We start from the raw sequence: 14,141 nt of genomic DNA on the forward strand, positions 1-14,141 counted from the left end.
TTAAGCTGCCCTCCTCTACCTGGGCCCTGCCTCTGGAGGAGGAAAGGGGGCCAGTGTACCAAATACTTTGATATCACTCTTGTTTGTTAGGACCCTTTCCACCAGGACCCCATGGGCTGCTTGCTCCCTTTTCAGCCCACTGTGTTGGTTTGGCCTCAGGGCCAGGTTGGACCCAAGGCTACATTTCCATGGCTCTGAAAGGCACTGGTTTGGGCTGTCCTGAGCCGTTCTTCATGTTGTTTGCATGATTAAGCTGGGCAACCTGCGTCCCTGGGCTGGCTCTGCCAAAACAGCTCTATGCAGGAGGAGGAAGGAGACCAAACCAGATTTCCCTGAGCCCCCAGCCCAGGTCTCCCTGTATCCCACAAATGCTGCAAAGACGCAAACAGACAATTTTGTTAGTCACCCTCCCTAAGTAAGTGAGGAGATACATATTTTAAAAAGACTTTTTAAACAAGAACACTGTTTTTAAACAAACAGATCAAGTCCTTCTGGGTCTTCTTCCCCATTAAATTTGGAGGCCACCCCCATCCTGTGGGCTCTGGAGCTCTGTGAAGTGGAGGGAAGCTGTTCTCCAGCCCAGGCTGTGGGGGTGTAGTCCTAGCGCCAGAGCACAACCTTCCTGCCCTGGTCCACGCTCACCACGTGGCTCCCGGAGCAGCACCAGGCCACAGTGTTGATAGCAGCACTGAGGAGAGGGAGAGTAGGGTTCAAGGGGCAGCAGGACCCAGGTCTGCAGCCTGGCTCTGCCCCCCAGTATTGGACCTAGATAGTTTGAGGCCCTCTGTGAGCCCATTTCCTCATCTGTAAAGTGGGTATCTATAAAACACACGTGGAAGGATACCTGGGTGCTGTGAAGGGCTGTGGGGGTGAAGGTTTGGAGACAGGGGCTGGGAGATGTTAGAACCTGGTGTCAGGCAGGACTAGTAGGAGGGTAGTGTCTGCTCACCAGTGGGGGCCCTGAAGGCTGCTCTAGAGTTTCCCAGTGTCAACATCCCAGATGTAAAGGGCTCCATTCGAGGAGCCTGCCAGTGCATAGCTTCTGTCAGGGCTGCAGTGGCCACAGCAGAACAAGAGAAAGGGACTCAGGTAAGGACACACACAAGGACCAGGTGGGGTGTACTCGAGGATGGGCAAGCTCTCACAGACACACCTGAACACAGCTTTGGTCCAGTCAGAACCACATTTGAAGCCATCAGCCCTAAAGACAAACAGGGCTGGGGTCAGAATGGAGATCACTGCCGGTCCTGTCCCCAACCAGGGGCTTTGAGAGCCCCATCTCTCTAAGGTGTCAGGTACCTCAGCAGGTCCTGATCAAGAAAGGCAGAGAACTTTTACAGGAAAAGAGAAACACAGCTGCCCCAATAAAGGCCACAGGATCAACAGGCAGAGGCTAGTACCTGAACACCTGGCGGATATTGCTGACCCGGAGGTCGATGACCTTGAGTGTGTTATCTCTGGAGCAGATGAGCAGGTGCAGCTGGTCATGGCTGAGGCTCAGGGAGGTGACCCGGCCCTGCACAGGAATGACCTGGGTGCAGCGGGGACCCCTGAGGAGAGAGGGGTAAGGAACAGTCCCCCAAGCCATTCCTGAAAAGAAGGGACTAGGTGTGGTACCCTTCCTAACCAACAAAGTCCAGAGGCAGGTCTCTGCCAGTAACTAATCTCCCTTATCCCTCCACCCAGCTCCCTCCACTGAAGAACGTGGTCAGACTTTGATTTGAGAAGCAGCCCTTGAAACCCTTGGATCACTAAAATAAACACTGGAAGAAAAACAATGAAAAGTCTGTCTTGAAAAACTTGAGAGAAGGAAGGGCTTCAAAGGGCAGTCCCTGCACACCAGCAAGACCAGCCTACATGGGCCCTGCACTGGCTCCAGCTCTGCATTTGTAAACCATTCACCCAATGCTGGGCTCTTCTGTTCAAAAAACAACTAAAAACATTTCTTGGTTTTTTAATTGAAGCGTGGTAGCCAGGCATGGAGGCACATACCTATAACTGCAGCTACACAGGAGCCTGTGGCAGGAAGATCCCAGCCTGGGCAACTTAGCAACACTCAGTCTCAAAATAAAAAGTAAGAAGGGTTGGGGATGTAGCTCAGTGGTAGTGAACCACTGGGTCCAATCTCTGGCACCAGAAAAAAAAGTAGAAATAAAATAGAAAAAGTTGTTTGTCCATCTTGGTTGTAAAGCCCAGGCAGTCAATACTGGACTGAGAAGTCACAAGGAAAGTGGCACAGCTTCCCAGGGGCGCTATGCCCCATGAAGCTGTGCCCAACAGAGGATACCAGCTGGTAGTGCCAGCCCCATAGCTTTACTCCCCCAAGGAATCACCATGACCCTTCCTGCCAAGGAGCAAGAACTCCAACACTCTGACCCCAGGTCCACCAGCCACCCACAGTCTGCCTGTCACCTGCTATCTCAGAACCGGATCTTCTGGTCATTGTGGCCACTAATGATGATGTGGTCCCCGCACACCACGTCGTTACAATAGGAAAGGACATTGATAGTTCTGGAACCTAGGGACAAAGGGGTAGAGCGCAGGGTCTCAGAGGGTTGTCAGGAGCTAGCACAGTAGACACATAGAGATGCTGAGGTCCAAAAGGGGCAGTGTTCTCCCAAGACTAGAACCCAGATCTTCCCAGCCCAGGGCTCAGTCCACCTCTTCTTCATCTACCCAAAGCTTAAAGTCATGAAGAAATCAGATAGGGAACACCAATGGGACACAGAGAAGGATGACCTTGGAAGATTTCACCCAAAATGTCTTTGAATCCCAGAGCCACTCCCAGAAAGCAGGGTAGGTTCCCTTGTATCTGAGGGAAGGGGGGGATGGGAGGTGGAGTTGGAGCTGAGCCTCACAGTAGGCACGGCCAAGGTCCCACTCCTTCACTGTCCGGTCTCTGCTCCCAGTCACCGCCTGGTGTCTTGTTAGCTTGAATTTGGCAGCTGTCACCTTGTCCTTGTGTCCAGACAGTGTTTCCTGCCCCATCCCAAGTCTGGATCAAAGGCATGGCCAAAACCCCATAATAGCACCTCCCTCATCCTAAAAAGGACCCTTGACCCTTAGGCTGCCTTCCCAGTCAGGTCTCACCTTGGACCGTGCCTCTCCCACCTTCCAGAGCTGGGCAGCCTGATTGTAAGTAGCTGCCAAAACCTGGGAGCCCTGGAGAGATGGGGAGTGTTAGAGGTCTGAGTCTAGGCCTGGCCAAAGGCAGCATCTTTCAGTCCAGAGAACTATGGTAGGGGTGGCCTTAAAGGTTCCCATGGCCCAAGTCATCAAGGAAGACAAATGAGCCTCAGGCCAGCAGGAGTGATATATGCAAGAGCCCAAGGACCCAGCTTTTGGATACTGTTACTGATGGGAGCCTCTGCCCACTGGTATAGAGACTGGGGTGTGGGGAGATAATCCCATGCTACTGGGGCAAAGTCCCCTCACCAAGGGGTCGAAGTCCACACTGGTGATGCTGCCACCAGCTCCCTCAAGGGTCTGGTTGGCCTCCAGACGACCTGGCAGGGCAGGGGGAGAGCAGGGAAAGGAACAGGTGAAATGAGGTCACTCACAAAATAGAGGAACTGGAACCCAGAGTGGGAACAGGAGTCTCTCTTAAGTTAGAGCACAGAATCATGGAGTACAGTTACAGCCTGGGCTGCAGGGGCCTCAGGGGGAAGCTAGGCATTTCCCAGATAGGTCTAGAGAAAACCAGAGAGAAGGGAATGTCCATAGGTCACACAGCAAGCCAGGCCAGACCAGCTGGAGATCTGCCTCCTCTAGGAAGCCTCCAGGGGTTGGCTCTGAGTCCCTAATGCAGTTGTAGAGCAGAGCTTAGCACAAGATGGACAGTCAATGTTTGTCTCCTGACTTCTGGCAGGTGGAGTGATACCAAAAGAGGTGATGGCCTGGTGAACCCAAGGACTTGTTCCTCTAAGGTCTGTCTCTGTAAGACTGATAAGGGACCTCCCCCTCCCCCAACAGAGGCCCATCTGCACTCAGCCCTCCCCATCTTGCAGGCCTAGGGGTTCTACCCTTCCTCGGAGAGGCATCCTCAGAGTGCTGCACCTGCAGAGGGGTTCTGTAGCTATTGCTCACAGGAATGTTCCAGGTAGAGGCAAACACAAAGAGGCCCACCCAGGAGCAAGCTGAGAGTAGATCTTTAGAGAAAGTACTGGGTTGGGCTGCAGGGAGGGGTCCTTACCTCCTACCACATTCCAGAGGTGGATAAGACAGTCAGCCCCACCAGTGGCCAGGAGACTGCTGTTAGGGCCAAAACATACAGCATTGACCTCAGAAAGGTGGGCATCCTGTGGGGAAAGGGAAGGTTGGTGACCCGGGCCTTCCCCACATATGCTTGTTTGTGCCCCCTCACAGGCTCACTCTCAATGTGCCTGTGCACACATACAGCCTGCTGCTGGCTTGGTATCCACACCCCAGGTCTCTTCCCAAATCCTGAGTTTCAAACTTAGCCCCAGCAAATATCTTCATTTCTGCCTGGTCCCCTGAAGCAGCCTCCCAACTCTGCCTCCCAGCACTCTCATTGGGCCACCTACTCTCTCAGCCTTCCATCTCCCTTTCCAGTCTATGCCCCCATTTTAAAGAGCCTGAGCAGTTCCCACCATGGCCTGTGGAGACAAACTCCTGCTGGTTCTGGGGGTCTTGCTTGCCTGGCCTGCTCGGGACACCCCTAGTACCTGCACTCCCATATTGGCCCCCACACATGTGGCCCAGTTCCTCCCTTACCAGGACATCTTGAGCCCAAGTAGGAAGTCGGGCAGCCACACACACAGGGATGCTCTGGTATCGCTGCTCAGGGGCACCCCCAATTGAGTGACCTCTCCTCTTCTTGAAACTGCAGGGGTAGAGTCAGGAGGATGTTCACCAAGGCCTTCTGATGTGGGGGCTTCAAGCTCCCCAAAGGTAGCAGCAACAGGAAACAGACATGGCAGTAGCAGAATATGGCCCCAGGATCCAACCAGCCCGTTCCCCAACCCAATCTACCCGGGATGGAGTGGAGAACACACAGAAAAGCACAGAACAAGGGCAGGATTGGTGGTTGCAGGAAAACTTCAGGGCTAATGGTTAGTATTGGCCTTGCCACTGCTTGGCTTTGTGACTGAATGAGTTCTTACATTCTGAGCCTTAGTTTCCCAATTGAGTGAGAGTTCCCATTTGGCCTCAGGCTGGAAATCTTGGTCCCCTGTGAGGACCTTGGATAAGGACAGATCCCTTATAAGCCTGGAAGATAGCTGAGTAGGGGTTAAAAAATGAGTTCATACACCTGGTTCCTGCCTCTGGGGCCCAAAAGAGATACACACAGACAGTGGGCACCATATGGATGAACAGACGAGGCACATACAGAGACCAAGTCTGGGCTCCAGAAGCCTGACATGAGGCTCCAATAGGCCCAACCCCTTCACATACACAAATACACACACTTACTCTAGCAGCCCCTTCACCACATCCACACAGTGGGACAGAGTCAGAGAGGTGGCTGAGGCAGACCTGGGGCAGAACCGAGAATCACGTGCTAAGGGACTGGCTGGTAGGTGTATAGGCAGCAATCTTTCATCCCTATACTTTGCTGGAGATCTGAAGACTCATAACCTCTAGAGCCTATGACAAGAACTTGACCCCTTGAATACCAGGAGAGTTGTAATCCAGACCAACCCAGGAAAATGCAGGCAGGGAGGTACTTGACAATGGAAGTCTCTACCATGATGATAAGAACTACCAACCGCCCCCACACCCTCAGCAAATGCTCACAAACAAAAGCTCCTGGGAGGCTGAGCTAGGGCATATGGGAGTGGGCAGATGAAGTGGCCTCAGGCTGGGACAAGGCTGGGGGCAGTGAAACCTAAGCTGGTTGAGTAATCTCAGAAATGCCCAACTGTACTGGGATGTCTCAGCCCACCAGGGCTGCCAAGAACTTTGGGGACCAGTGTCTCAAGTCCCTCTCCAAGGTTCCTTCACTATCCCAGGACCTAGACACCAGGGACCTACAAGAAAAGACTGAGGAGAAAAGCCTTCAGGCTGGTAAATGGAACCAGGAGAGAGCAGCCTCAATAACAAGTAAATCAAGACTTGGGGGGACTGAGAGTGTGAGCAAACATCTACATATGTTCTTATGTTCATACACACTAAGGTATTCGCAACCAAGCTCCTGTATACATATGCCCATGTCCTCGTGTGTACCTACCCATGCACACACCTGTGTTTACATATATACATGCCTAGGACAGATGAGCCCTGGGCCTTGCCCACAGTTCCCTCCTCATGACACCCTTCACAAGCCTTAAACCCCACCCCAGAGCTCTGGTCCTAGGAAGAAGAGAAAGCAGTGCATGTTCAGTGAAAATGACCCCAACTACCCCAAGCACTGTAGGTCAGACCAGTCCTGGGCTGTACCCCAGCTTCTCCCCAAACTCCTAGCCCCATCCCACCAGCTGGCCCCAAGGTCCTAGAAGAAGACAATGGCAGCCTCAGAATTCTGAGACAGCCAACTGGGTCCTCACCTGAAAGGCCTTTTCCACTTCCCACAAGCCTCACTCTCCAGGGACTCAGGCTTAATAACCAAAGCCAGAGTCTCTGTCTGCTCTCTGATCCCATCATGTAGAGTGTGTGGAATCCTGGGAGAGAGGAATAAAGCTCAGGAAGGCCAAAGCAACAGGCCAGCCCCTCCCTGCCCAAGCACTGATTACAGTGAAGATGTGAATTTCTGGCGGGGAAGGGTCCCAGTGGGAGGGAGGATGTGCGGTGGGCACATGAACTTGCTCCTACAATCACACAGCTCTGCAAGGATCCAGTGGACCCTGGATTGCTGCTGTGTCCACCCACATGCATTCAGGGGTACCGGTGTGGGGGAGTGGGGAAGATGGAAAAATGGGCACACAGTCGGGCAACTACAGAGTACAGGAGTCAGATCCGGTCCCTCCTCACTCTTACTCGCTGATGCTCACAGTCCGTTTGGCAGCCTTCTTTAGTTCCTGGGACACCCGCGCCTGATTGGCCCTAGTGGGGGAAAAAGCATCCTAGGAGCCAGAAGATTCCAAGGTGGGGTACCAAACGCCCCTGCTTTCAGGTTCGATCCTGATTTAGTCCATTCTCCCCAGGGGGCAGTCCCCACCGCTGACTTTCAGGCAAGGGCGAGGCCAGACTGAGGAGGCTAGTCACAGAACAGGTTGGGGCCCAGCCCTCTTACCGCTCTCGGCGCTCTTTGCGCAAGATGCGCTCGGCTGGGGCGCGCTCCTTGCTTTGCAAGAGCTGCTCCAGCCAATCGCGCGCCTCCTCCTGGAGCTTGCGCAGTGCCGCCTCTTGGTGCCCAGTGTGCACGCGCAGCACTTCGTAGGCCTTCCGCTGCGCCGCATTCTGCTTCTGTAGCTCTTCTACGAGGCTGACCTGCTGCGCCCTCGCCTCCTGCAGCTGCGCCACGCGGGCCTCCACAGCCGCCAGCCTGGAGGACCCGAAGCGCAGGCAGTGCATCCCAAAACGCTTCCATCACCGCCCAGTGGGGACCCGCCTAAGACCCCAGAGAGATCTACCAATGGCCACCGGCCAGACAGGTGGTTAAGCCACGTCCCCAGCCAAGCCTTCGCCCTCAGAGCCGTGCAGTTCGCATCCCCCAAACACAAGCCAGGGTGGTCATGGGGGAAGCTGTTGGGGCCACGCAATAACCCTACCTGGGCCAGAGGAGGGCGCAATCCCTTTCACCCTACCGGTACTCACCTGCTTTGCCGCTCCTCCAGCTCCGACTGCAGGGCATCCAAGGCTGCACTCTTCTTCACCACCTGGTAGGCCATCTGTGGGGGCAGACAGGTGGTCATGGGCACCTCTGGAAGGCTCACCAGGCCTCACGCCCCTCTCGGGCAGGAGAGGCTGGAGGGACAGAGCCTGCCACCACCTTCCACGGCCCCTTCCCAACAAGGCTCAGATGAGTTTAGGATCCTGCATAAGGATACAACAGAGGCTCTAGGCTCAAAAATCTGACTCCTGAGTTTCAATTCTAGCTGTGTTGTGCCACTTATTTTCTCTATGACCCTAGGGGTGTAGAGACCCTTGGAAAGTGAATCTCCTTAGCAAGCTTCGTTTTCCTCACCTGCAAAATGGGAATGATAGTGCCTACCTCCATAGGGTTGAAGGAATGCTGAATGAGGCAGGGGTACAGATGAGATGACCCTCACCCTACCTCCATAGAGCAACCCAGAACTATTATGAAGAAAAATATTTAAAATAATAGCAGATGATTATCTAGCATTTACACGTGCCATGCTTTATTCTGAGCACTCTACACATGTTAACTCTTTTAATCCCCATAATAACACCATATAGTAAACCCACCAGCCTCGTTTTACAAATGAGAACATTGCTACAGAGAAGTTAAATGCCTTGTCCAAAGTCACACAGCTAAGTGACAGTTGATATTTGAACTCAAGCTACCTAACTACATCATGCTCCAAGTAAAGTGTTGATCTACAGGGAGGGTTCAAGGGATGTGAGTTCTATTCCCTGCCTCTCCAACATTTGGCTTTCTTTACAATCCCTGACCAACTGCTGGCCTGCCCAAGCACAGATCTCAGAATGCAGAAGCACACAAGGCTAAGAACAGGAATGGACTGTGAGAGTACTGAACCCAGACTGAGTCATGGATCTGCCCTGAAAGCCCGGAAGTAGGGTGAGAATCATTACATATTTACCCCTGCCTCACTCCACATTCCTTCAACCCCAGAGCCAAGAGATGGGCCAGCCATGAAGATGAAATTTGGTTCCCTTCTTTCAATGCTGAGGGGTCAGTGAGAGAAACAGATCCAAGGCAAGGCAGTGCCCATCAGTGTGGCAAGAGAAAAATGAGGGCCAGACTCTGAGCACCTCTGGCACAGCAAATACAAGGAAGGGATGGGGGTGGGGTAGGGGGGTACTCTTATTGCTAACATCTGTTCCTGGTACTTTCTCACAAGCCCTGGTAAGGATGGATTGAGGTGCGAGACTGAGGCTGTCTACCTGCACTGATATAACTCCCTGGGTGAGGGACTGGGAAGACCCCCTGCACATGCAGACAGGGCCCCTACTTTTATAGCTGGTCCAATTTACAATATTTATAATCCTTCTCACCACTGAGCAACCTAATCATCATCCTCGTCACCTATCACTTGCTTTCATTTCTGTTGTGTTATACCACTCAATATTTTTTTATTGGTACTTGTCAAAATTCAAATGATAGGAAAAAAATTCAAATGATAGAGGTAGAAAACAGATGAGTGGTTACTACCAGTGGTTAAGGATGTTTGGGGAAGGGTGAGTGTGACTAAAAAGGGATAGCAAGAAGGATGTCTGGTGGTGATGAAATTGTGCTGTATCCTGATGAATACAAATCTACAAATGTTATGGCATAATGTCACACCATTATCAAGTTGCAACCACAGCATCAGCTCTGGGGGAGAGGCTCTCAATTTGTCTATAGCCCCCTTCCCACACTTGTGTTGGGCAGGTGACTCGGCTTACTGTAACTGGACACATGTTTACTGGCCCATCACTCTCTCCTCTCCCTTGAAAACTCCACAGGGCCAGGTCTGTTCATAGCTGCACTCCCTGTTCCTTGGACATAGCGACTGTCAATAAATATTTGTTGAAAGAATGAAGAAATCACAAAAAGTAGATTTCTGTGGGTGGAGTTTCAAATCTAGAATCCACCTCTCTAAGCCTCAGTTTCCCGCTCTGTACCTACAATGTAGAGGATTAACTAAGTTAATGCTTGCCTAGTGCTAAGTGCTATATTATGGAAGAGATGGTGACTTCAATTATTTTATTTATTTATTTATTTATTTTTATTTGTGGCCCTAGGGGTTGAACCCAGGAGTACTCTACCACTGAGCTACATCCCCAGCTCTTCTTATTTATTTATTTTGACATAGAGTCTTATAAGTTTCCTAGGCTGGCCTCGAGCTCACAATCCCCCTGCCTCAACCTCCTGAATCATGGGATTACAGGGTGTACCACCCACAGCTGGAGATGATTTTAGATGTGATGTCTCTGCTGAGCAAGAGTCCAGTGTGCAGAAAAGAAGGCTGGGTAGAGACAGGTCCGAGAGTCAGAAGAGAAAAAGAAAGAGAAAATCCCTGTGGCCATGGGAGCCAATGAGCACACTCAAATGAACACCCACATTTAAAGGGAGGAAGGAAAGGAACCAGAGAAGGAACTCAGAAGTAAAATCTACAGATATAAGAAGAAAATCAGAGGAAATAAGTAGGGTACAATAGAAGCCAAGAGATGCCATTGCAGGGGACAGGCAGGGCAGTAATGCTAGGTGGAAGTGCCAAGTCCTGCCTACAGACTACATCAATCTTGGTTGTTTGTCTGCAAATATATATTAACCATCACCTGATGCTGGGCCCTGGGGTTGCCTGGACAAGGGGTGAAGAGTAGGCTCACTCAGTGCTTGCAGCACTGGACTTTAGGGGATGCAGCAAACACAGGAAGTTCTGCTCACTTCCTGGTTCCCTTGACAGTATCTCCCTGCCCCAAAGTCCTGGATCCTGGCCCTGCCCCATTCTTGATCCCTTCCCAGCTTACCTCACCACAGTCCAAGCAGAGCCCCTCCTCCTCCTCCTCCTGCCACTTCACCCTCAGAGTGCCTGGTGGTGAGCTTTGGTCTGAGTCAGGCCCTGACTCCTCCCTGCCAACCAACCAGAGAGAGGGGCTTATGTCCCCTCCATTCACCCCAATGCTCAAAGGCTCCCAGTGTCCCATGAAAAGCCTGAAATAAGAGCCGTTAACTTTTTCTTGAGGAAAATGGAAGCCTGAAAGCCACTCAAGGAAAAAGCAAGGACTGAAGAGCAGTCAGTGGTGGAGTGCTTGTCTAGCATAGGAGAGGCCCTAGGTTCCATCCCCAGCACCACAAAAAAAAAAAAAAGAAAAAAAGGAAAGAGCAAATCTCAGAAATGAGCTTTCATGAGTCCTGTGCTCTGGCCTTGTGTTTCCTTGCCAAGGACCTTCCTCAAAAAAACACCTGCTAACTCTGGCCCCAACCCATTCCTTGATCTAGTCTTCACTCTCTTTCTCTTTGGAATAGGGAGCAAGATCCTTTCTGTAGGCATCAGGTAAAGAAGAGGGAGATGGAAAAAGGCTAAGGAGGAAAGACAGGAGTGCAGGGTTAGGAGGTGAAAGGGATAGGAAAATTCAGAGAAAGAAGGAGAAAGAAGATTTTAAATCAGCTGGCCTGGGAGAGGGCCTGCCTCTCCAGAACCACCCCTGAGTAGCAGCCAGGAGCCATTGAGGTGCTGGGAGAATATGACCCAGTATGGGGGCTGGTGGGCAGGAGGGACTAGAAACAGGCAGCCTTTTATGATCACTGATACATATACTTACCAGAAGCTCTGATGGGTGGCAGAAATAACATCATTTGGCTTCTTATGAAGCTTCTCTGAGAACTTGGCCAACAGCTCAGCTTTTTCTAGAAGATGATTATCTGGCAGTGCAAGAGGGTGAGTTGGGGCAGAGATAGACACTTTCCAGCCATCCCCCGGCATACAAGCTAGAAAGGCTGCAGGAGTCCAGGGATGCTGGGATTGAGGCAGCTACTGGTGGATGGGTTGCGCCCCTTGCCTGAGAGTTGTTTGTTCATCTCTACAGGACCTTTAGTGCTGGCATAGACCACCATGTCACCCAGGAGAAGACCTGTTCTCCCAGGGACAGAAGGATCCCTACTTCTGGCAACAGGATGGCTGGGTCCTGCCTGATGAGGGTCCTGAACGACGCCAGGGGCCTAGGATTGATTCACCTCTGCCCCAGACAGGGCTGGCTCCAGAGCATGATGAAACAAAAAGCTGTACTAGCCTATGACCTTCAGCAAGTCACTTCCCCTTCAAGGGCTCTAACTTCACACTAAAGTAATCCTAACTTCCCCAGAGTTGGTGCAAGTTCCCCCAGGTCAAAATAGAAAGTCCTTGAGCAATTATCCAACAGACCTTCTTAGGTTAGGTGGTTAGACCCTGGATTACACACACCCACCACCATGCACGATAACTTCCTCTTTTCAGTTCCGGAGCAGGCTGGGGGGTGGTAAGCCCAGCCTAGCTTCTCAGCTCCCTTCCCTCACCCAGTGCCCTGCTTGTCACCTTGACTGAGGTCCCTGGATTTAGCCTAGTTCTCATACAAAACCCCACCTCAGCTGTAGTAAAGGCACAGCACTGGTCCCCAGCAAATCTTAAAAAGGTTCCATTATGCCTAATTTACATAGAATAAATCTGAGGCTTGGGGACATGAACTACCCAAGACCACAGAGATAATAGGAATTTCAGTCTTTCTGATTTCAGCCTTCTGGGTTGCTCCAGACCCTTAAATTTGGAAGTCCCAAAAAGGGATTGGGGGTGACTCTTTCCTCAAACTGGGAGGTTCCCCTGTCTATCAGAGCCCTTAAGTGAGGTTGCCTGGAGGTAGGGGAGAGCCTCAGGACCATCGAGAAAAAGGCCCAGCACCTGGAAGATTGCAGAGTGATTTCCCAGGATAAGAAACAGATTCGGTCTTGGGGACTTACCAAGATTAGCTCCAGTGAGATAGCAGCAGGGATTGTGGCCAACCCCAAACTTTTCTCACTAGTTCCAGGGCAGGCTGGAACTAGTGAAAAAACTAAAACTTCCAACCCCAAACATACAATCTCAGGTGACCAATGGTCCTACACACAGATCCACTCTTGTTCATCCCATCCTGAACTGCCCCACCCCTACCCCCAACGCACACTCCAGCTGCCCAGAAAGCTCCAAAAGAATCTGACTTCCCAGCTCCCTTTGAAATCCTGCGGCCCCTGCTTCTCCCTCAGGCTGGGGTGTGCTGAGCACAGAGAAGCTTTGTGTGTCCCAGTCATCTATAGGCGGCAGCAGAGCCCAGATTCAGAGCTTTCTCCTTAGAGATGAAGAGTTTCACTGTTACCCTAGATCCACCAACAAGCGGCTACTCAGCCTTCCTTCACTGGGTTAGAGACTAAATGGTTTGATCTGGTCCTGGGGACCATCTGAGAGGGAGGAAAGCACAAGAGACCTGGCAAAAACAATACTCAGGGGCAAACGTTCTAGGAAACCCAGCTCGTGGGGGTTGAACCGAGCCTTGAGGGGGTATCAACAAGGATCTCTCCGCCCAAGAGAGTGCTAAGAAGAGCCTGGATTGGAAGGGACGGGAATCCTGGCCATTCAGAAGTGGGGCGTGGCAGACAGGTTCAAGTCGAAAGGCCTCGGAAGCCAGAAGTCGCTGAAGCACTTGGGTCACGGCTTGAACAGCCAAACCTTCTTCCCAGGCCGGGAGCCCAGCCTCCTCAATGGCCATTTTCTAAGATGCTCAAGGGCACACTCACAGACCGGCACCAGCTCCAGGAAAAGTGCCTTCTGCGTGCGGTCCCGCTGCTGTAGCTGCCGCACAATGTGGCGCTTATAGCCGGGTCTCCAGCCAGTGCCCTGGGCGCGGCGCTCGGTAGCAGGCGCTGCAGGGGCGGGGGCGGGGCCTCTCGGGGACTCCGGGACGTTGGGGTCGGGCGGTGGCGGGGAATCCCTGGCCGTACCAAGGGCTTGATTGGGACGGAGGAACTGAGCGCACTCCTCGGGGGAAGCTGCCGCAAGTCTGCGCCGCTGGGGCCCCACCAGAAAATTTTTGCCTCACAGGGTGCTCCTCTTGCTGTCAGGGGTAATAAGTTGGGACCAGAATCGAGGCCCCTGGGTCAGCTACCCCTTTGCCTGTTGGCGCGCTCCGGAGGCGGGGCCTCCAAGGCCAAGTCCAGCGTTCTTCCTTGACCCAAACGCGCCCGGACTGAATTCTAAAGTGAAGGATGCTTAGAGAACAAGAGTCTTTTTATTTTCTTCCGTCCGGAGGATGCTTTGGGCTGTAGGGATCCAGGCTGGTGTCACAGATGCCATAACTCATTGCAGGGGCAGACAAGTGTTCCTGGAAGGAACGCCGCCTCGCGACCAAGACTCTCCCTAGCTGGGTTACACCCGGTCTCTTGGGTGTACGCAGACACAGGGCACCCACAGCATGACAGAAGCACAGAGGAGGAAGAGACAGAAGGGAAGAAATCCTTCTTTCCGGAGATGATGGCTTTTGAGTTGGCCAGAGGAGAGAAAAAAAGATTCTCGGCCGGGGGCGGGGCGGGGGGGGGCAGTCCTCAGAAG

General features: G+C 52.3%; 1 pseudogene; it reads right to left on the bottom strand.

The window, feature by feature from the left end:
- Positions 1–600: 600 nt before the first annotated feature.
- On the bottom strand, positions 601–12,696 carry LOC143389229 (protein Atg16l2-like; annotated as a pseudogene).
- Positions 12,697–14,141: the final 1,445 nt, after the last annotated feature.

Source organism: Callospermophilus lateralis, unplaced genomic scaffold, assembly GCF_048772815.1.
Source record: "Callospermophilus lateralis isolate mCalLat2 unplaced genomic scaffold, mCalLat2.hap1 Scaffold_194, whole genome shotgun sequence".
Classification (NCBI taxonomy): domain Eukaryota; kingdom Metazoa; phylum Chordata; class Mammalia; order Rodentia; family Sciuridae; genus Callospermophilus; species Callospermophilus lateralis.